Source organism: Humulus lupulus, chromosome 6 (genome assembly GCF_963169125.1).
Source record: "Humulus lupulus chromosome 6, drHumLupu1.1, whole genome shotgun sequence".
Lineage (NCBI taxonomy): Eukaryota > Viridiplantae > Streptophyta > Magnoliopsida > Rosales > Cannabaceae > Humulus > Humulus lupulus.
In genome coordinates this window covers 103455361-103462257 of record NC_084798.1, presented here as the reverse complement: position 1 = coordinate 103462257, position 6897 = coordinate 103455361, and positions in this window count along the sequence as shown.

Genomic DNA, 6897 nt, shown 5'->3' with positions numbered 1-6897 from the left:
GTTCGGTGAGACGTTCTATACGACCAGAGGACTTCAGGCAGCTATTCTGGCCATGCTCCTTTGGCGTCTTCAAGCCTCTTTTTCAGGGTGTCCTTAAGGGTTTTATTCACGGCCTCGGCCTGCCCGTTTGCTTGGGGATGTGCAACTGAATAAAAGCTTTTAATAACTCCATGCCTTTCGCAGAAGTCGGTAAATAAGTCACTGTCAAATTGGGTTCCGTTGTCTGAAACTATCTTTCGGGGTAAACCATACCGGCAAACAATGTTCTTGATGACAAAGTCAAGAACTTTCTTGGTCGTTATGGTAGCGAGTGGTTCAGCTTCGGCCCATTTGGTGAAGTAATCAACTGCCACAACTGCGTACTTTACTCCGCCTTTTCCCGTTGGCAGGGATCCAATCAAATCTATCCCCCAAACCGCAAAAGGCCACGGACTCTGCATCTGTTTCAACTCGTTTGGAGCTGCTCGTGGAATTTTGGAGAACCTCTGACATTTATCGCATCTTCGTACAAATTTTATCGAATCCTCGTTCATAGTTGGCCAGAAGTAACCTTGCCTTAGAATCTTTTTTGCCAAACTCTGCCCCCCAGCGTGATCTCCACAGAAGCCTTCATGCACCTCTTTCATTAGTTCCTTAGCTTTTTCTGGTGTAACGCACCTGAGTAGTGGCATGGAATATCCTCTTCGGTACATAACACCATCGACCAGTATGTATCTAGCGGCTTGCCTTCGCAGAGTTCTGGCCTTGTTTCTATCTGATGGTAGTATACCTTTTGTTAGATACTCCAAGTAAGGCGCCATCCATGTATCTTCCATTCGGATTTCCATAATGGCTTCACTTGCTCGTATGCTTGGCTCGCTTAATCTATCTACCGGGACAATGTTCAAAGTGTCAGCATCTTTCGTGCTCGCGAGTTTGGCTAAGGCGTCTGCATTCGAATTCTGATCCCGCAGTATTTGCTGGAGGGTATACTTCGTGAACTGGGCTAGCAGATCTTTTGTTTTATTCAAGTAGGCCACCATTTTTAGGCCTCGCGCTTGATATTCCCCTAGAACTTGGTTCACTACCAGCTGTGAATCGCTGTAAATATCAAGCGTCTTTATGCCCATGTCTTTGGCCATTCTCAATCCAGCGAGGAGTGCTTCGTATTCGGCTTCATTATTTGACGCGATGAAGTCGAATCTAATGGTGCAATGAAATCGATGCCCTTCCGGCGTTATCAATATCACTCCTGCTCCTGCGTGGGATTCGTTGGACGATCCATCCGTGAATAACTTCCACGATGGAGCTTTCTCTTGAGGCTCAGGCGCACTAGGCTGTTCGCACTGCTCGCTGTCTGGGAGTTCGGTGAACTCTACAATAAGATCAGCCAAGACTTGTCCTTTTACTGCTGCTCGTGGTGAATATGTGATATCGAACTGCCCTAGTTCGACCGCCCATTTTAATAAGCGCCTAGCCGCTTCTGGTTTCTGGAGGACTTGCCGAAGGGGCTGGTCGGTTAAAACTGTGATAGGATGGGCTTGGAAGTAAGGGCGCAGCTTCCTTGAGGCCAGGATTAAGCAATATGCTAGCCTTTCGATGGGCGGATATCTCATTTCTGCCCCGATCAGCCTCTTGCTAACATAGTAAACCGTTTTTTTTACGCCTTCTTCCTCTCGTACCAGCACCGCACTAGCAGCAACTTCCGTGATCGCCAGGTAAATGAACAAAGTTTCTCCTTCGATCGGCTTGGATAAAACGGGAGGCTGAGCCATATGTGCCTTCAAGGCCTGAAAAGCTTGCTCCCAGTCTCATGTCCATTCAAACTTCTTATTGCCCCTAAGTAGATTGAAAAAAGGGACGCATTTGTCTGTTGACTTCGAAATAAATCTACTAAGGGCTGCGATTCTCCCGGTTAAACTCTGTACATCTTTGATCTTCTCTGGTGATTTCATGTCGATCAGGGCTTTTATCTTGTCGGGGTTGGCCTCGATTCCTCTTGAATTTACAATGAACCCCAAAACTTCCCTGATCCAACTCTGAAGGAACATTTGAGGGGATTTAACTTCATTTGGTATTTGTTCAATACATCGAAACATTCTTGTAAATCCTTCACATGTCCTTCTGCCTTTTTAGACTTTACTAGCATGTCGTCCACGTATACCTCCATGTTTACTCTGATTAGCTCATTAAACATGTGGTTGACTAGCCGCTGGTAAGTCGCACCTGCGTTTTTCAGTCCGAAGGGCATTACTTTATAACAGTATAAGCCCGTATCGGTCCGAAAGCTGGTGTGATCCTCGTCAGGGGGATGCATGCTAATCTGATTGTAGCCCGAATATGCATCCATGAAGGAGAGGATCTCGTGTCCTACAGTAGCATCGACCAACTGGTCGATTCTTGGGAGTGGGAAGCAGTCTTTTAGGCAGGCTTTATTGAGGTCTGTAAAATCCACACAGGTTCTCCATTTGTCGTTAGGCTTGGGAACCAGCACTAGATTGGAGACCCACGATGGATAATACACTACCCTGATGAACCCATTCTCCTTTAATCTTTCGACTTCTTCTTTTAAGGCTCTCGACCGATCTTTATCGAGCAGCCTTCTTTTTTGCTGCACGGGTGGAAAAGTCTTGTCTATATTCAGGACATGGCTGATAACTGCAGGGTCTATCCCAGGCATGTCTTTGTGCGACCAGGTAAAGACTTCCTGGTTCCTCCGCAAAAATTCCACCAGTGTATGCTTCGTGGTTGGTTCTAGGTTTTTCCCGACCTTCACGACTCTGGTCGGATCTTTTTCGTCGAGTTGGACCTCTTCTAGGTCCAACGTTCTCTTCAAAATCCCCAAAGCGAGGATCTAGATCTCTATCCTCCCTTTGCGCAACACCCTATTTGGTGACCTCATCACCGGATTGGGCTTGTGTATCAATTGCCATCTGCAACCTATCTGAGGTAGTGCTCTTCGATGTTCCCTTTTTCGCCTTCGTAACTGAGGCATTATAGCACTCTCTGGCCTCCCTCTGGTTTCCCAACACGCGTCCTACCCCTGCGTCTGTCGGGAATTTCATGGCTAAGTGCCACATGGAGGTGACGGCCCGTAGATCAACTAGTATGGGCCTCCCAATGACGGCATTGTACGCCGAAGGAAAATCGACTACTATAAAAGTAGCGAGTAATGTCCTGGTAGCAGGCGCTGTACCTGTCGTCACTGGCAGTCTGATTGATCTGGTGGGGGCGAGTCCCTCACCAGAGAAGCCGTATATTGTTTGGTTGCAGGGCTCCAGGTCCTTAACGGACAGTTTCATGCGTTCCAGCAAAGACTTATACAGGATATTCACCAAACTTCCTGTATCGACTAGCACTCTCTTCACCATCATGTTCTCCATTTGGATATCCACGACCAGCGGATCGGAATGTGGGAACCAAACATGTTGGGCATCGGTATCAGAGAAGGTTATTTCACCTTCTTCTGAACGAGCCTTTTTTGGCGCATGGTCCTCCACAGTCATCATCTCGATGTCCTGGTCGTGGCACAGTGTCCAAGCGTATCGTTCCCTGGCCTTTCCGCTATTTCCCGCGAGGTGCGGGCCTCCACAAATAGTTAACAGTGTGCCAGTCACGGGGGCAGGCTGGGAAGGTGGCGAGCGTTGGCGTGTGGGCGCTTGCTCGTTGCCACCTGGAGCTTCTCGTTGGGAATTTCCCGAGGCCCGTACGTATCTTCTCAAGTGTCCTTGTCTAATAAGGAACTCGATTTCATCCTTCAGCTGGTTGCATTCGTTGGTGTCATGTCCGTAGTCGTTATGATAATGACAAAACTTGGTAGTTTCTCTTTTCGAAATATCCTTTCGAATGGGGGCAGGCTTCTTATAAGGCACACTTGAATTCGTGGCCTGATAAACCTCTCCCCGAGACTCAACAAGGGTAGTGTAGTTAGTGAACCGAGGTTCATAACGGTTACCCTTGGCCCGTTTATTGTCGGAGGTGGAAGGCTCATTGTGTGGCCGTTTTCCACCATTCTTGCCATTGCTGTTACCGTTCCCGTTGCCTTTGCCGTTTCCGTTAGGTTTGGACCCATTGGCGGCTTTGGCAGGCTCGGCTGCTTTCTTATCCTTGCCTGAAGGCTTTCCATCGTCGGCAATGGCATCTTCGAGCTTGATGTAACAATCAGCCCGGTCCAAGAATTCCTGGGTAGTTCTAACCCCATCTTTGCGGAGGCTCTTCCAGAGGGGGGAGCGACGCCTAACCCCTGCGGTTATGGCCATCATTTTTCCTTCATCCCCCACCGTTTTCGCTCCAACTGCTGCTCGCATAAAGCGCTGGATGTAGTCTTTCAGCGATTCTCCATCCTGCTAGCGAATTTCAACCAGCTGGTTTGCCTCGGTCGGATGCACACGACCTGCGTAGAACTGTCTGTAAAACTCCCTTACGAACATCTCCCAGGAAACTATGCTTGCAGGAGGGAACTTAAAAAACCACTCCTGTGCGGCATCAGAAAGTGTTGCAGGGAAGATTCTGCACCGAGCATCTTCGGACACTTTCTAAATGTCCATCTGTATCTCAAACTTATTGACGTGAGATACCGGGTCACCGTACCCATCAAAGTTCAGAAGCGTAGGTATTTTAAACTTGCTAGGAGTCTCTGCCATAGCTATCCTCTGGACGAAAGGAGTGTCTTTCCTCCTGTCGTGGTCGATATGAGATGTTCTTCCCCTGACCAGCTGTTGCACCGCCTGGTTGAGGGCATCTATCTGGGCTTGCACAGCGATTGGAATCTCTGTGGCCTCTGTTGCTGGGGGGATGTTCTCGCCATGCCGCTCACGGCGATCGTTGAGCACATCTCTCAAGTCCTCGTCTCTTCTCCGCTGCTCGCTAGCTCCGAGCCGGTTGAAGACGTTATTCAGCCTGGATTGCCCCCCAGCGTCCCGTCTATCGGGTTGGTCATCCTGAGGTGGCTGATTCCTGTTTCCACCTCTTTTGTCATTCCTCCAACCGGCATTTCCTCTGCCGGAATCAGCCTCATCATAACCATTGCCATCTCTAAATCGTGATTGGCTATGACGGGATCGACTATTTCCTCGATTTCCTTCCCGGGCTGAAACGTCCCGAGCGTTAGAGGGTGGCCTGCATTGGTCGTTAGGTACCCGTGCATTATCATGTCGTGGGGGACCTTGGACCGCAGAGCCCAACTCTGAGTTCCTCCTATTACCAAGAGGATGATGTCCTCTATTCGGAAGGTTTGGCTCGTCGCCCCTATGGCGTCTAGGACTACGAGGCTGATGCTCAGTCCTATTCTGCCTCTGATGTGGAGGATTGCCGCGACCAGCTTGGGATGGAGGCTGTGCCTCAGGGTCCAGTGGGACATCTTCATGAGGCACTTGAGGCTGCTCGGGCCTTTGCGAGCTCGAGTGTTGGATAGGCGGGCTAGGATTGGGACCCCGGTGCGGTGGCCCATTCGCAGGCTGATCAGGTTGCAAGGCAGGTGCAGCCTGATTCCTAGCCAATTGCAAGGCTGCCTCAAGGGCTTCCATGGCTTCGCTCTGGCAACGGTCCATCTCCGCCTGCCTCTCGCTCAACTCCACGCACTGCCTTTCAATTTCTTGCTGCTGCCGCGCCATGATTTCGGCAGCACTTTCTTGGCTGGCCCTCAGATTGGATAGCTCTTCATGCAACGCCCCCAGAGTACTCTTCAGCGTCGCGTCATCCATTTCTTCCTCTTCAAAGTCCAAATGTGGCTCATCCTCAGCCACGCTTGCAGGAGGAGGAGGAGGCAGGTTTGATGGTGCAGCGGCGGCCGCCTGTCCAGTTTTCCTTGAAGTTTTCGCCATTGGTTTTCTCAACGGTGATATACCAAGCTCTCAATGAAAGCACCAGAATGTTGACCCTAATTTTGGGCAACTGACACAGAGTCAAAATATGCTTGACGTGGATGAATGCGTTGAAAAGAACGTAATGGCGAAAATAATAAGAACACGATATTTTATAGTGGTTCGGCCCTAGGATCTGGTAATAACCTACGTCCACTTAGATTGTTATTGATGTGGGATTCCAAAGAGTGATCAAAGAACTAGGGTTCAATGAGTTTCACTAACCTCTGAAGAACAATACAATATGATTGATATGATAATTCTAATCTCAAGCGATTTAGAAGTCAGGAAAAGAGAAAGATCCTCTTCCCTGAGCCCTCTTCTTCTATTTATAAGCTTAGGGAAGATTTACATTGATTTGTTGCAGATATTATTTCCTAAATAATCGGATACTCAGGAAATCATGGGAGAGAATTTCGGATTCCATCATAACTGCCTAAGATTTCCTCCGCGTGTTACGTGCCTACGACCAGACTGGTCGTATGAAGAGACCGATCGCATAATGCCGAATATCTTCCTGGTCGATAGTCGAACACAGGTTTTGCCAGGTGTCAGCCGCGTGCAATTAATTCCTGCCATGTCATTCACTTCTGATTTTTGGGATAACAATTGCATTCTTCCTATTTGTTTTTATTTATTTATTTATTTAAATAAATTATTCACACAAAATATGGTATCGTCTTTTTAAGGAAAAGATCACAACCATAATTCAAATTTTAATTTTAAATTCAAAATTCAAATTAATGATCATCATTATTATCATCCTTTTAAAAATAAATAAATCAAAACTATGTTGATTTACCATTTTTACTTTCTCCCACTCAAATAATAATTAATTTCAAAAATTAATTTATTTATTATTATTTATGTAACGTCCCAAAAATACTAATAGAGTTTAGTGGTTTGATTAGCGTGTCGGGGGGGCATAATTTGATATATGTATAATTAATTAATTAAATGCATGATTTATATGATAATATGAATATATTTAAATGCATGTTATGAGTATTAAATATGCATGTGGGTCCGTTCTTGTTTATAGGGCATATCTATAATT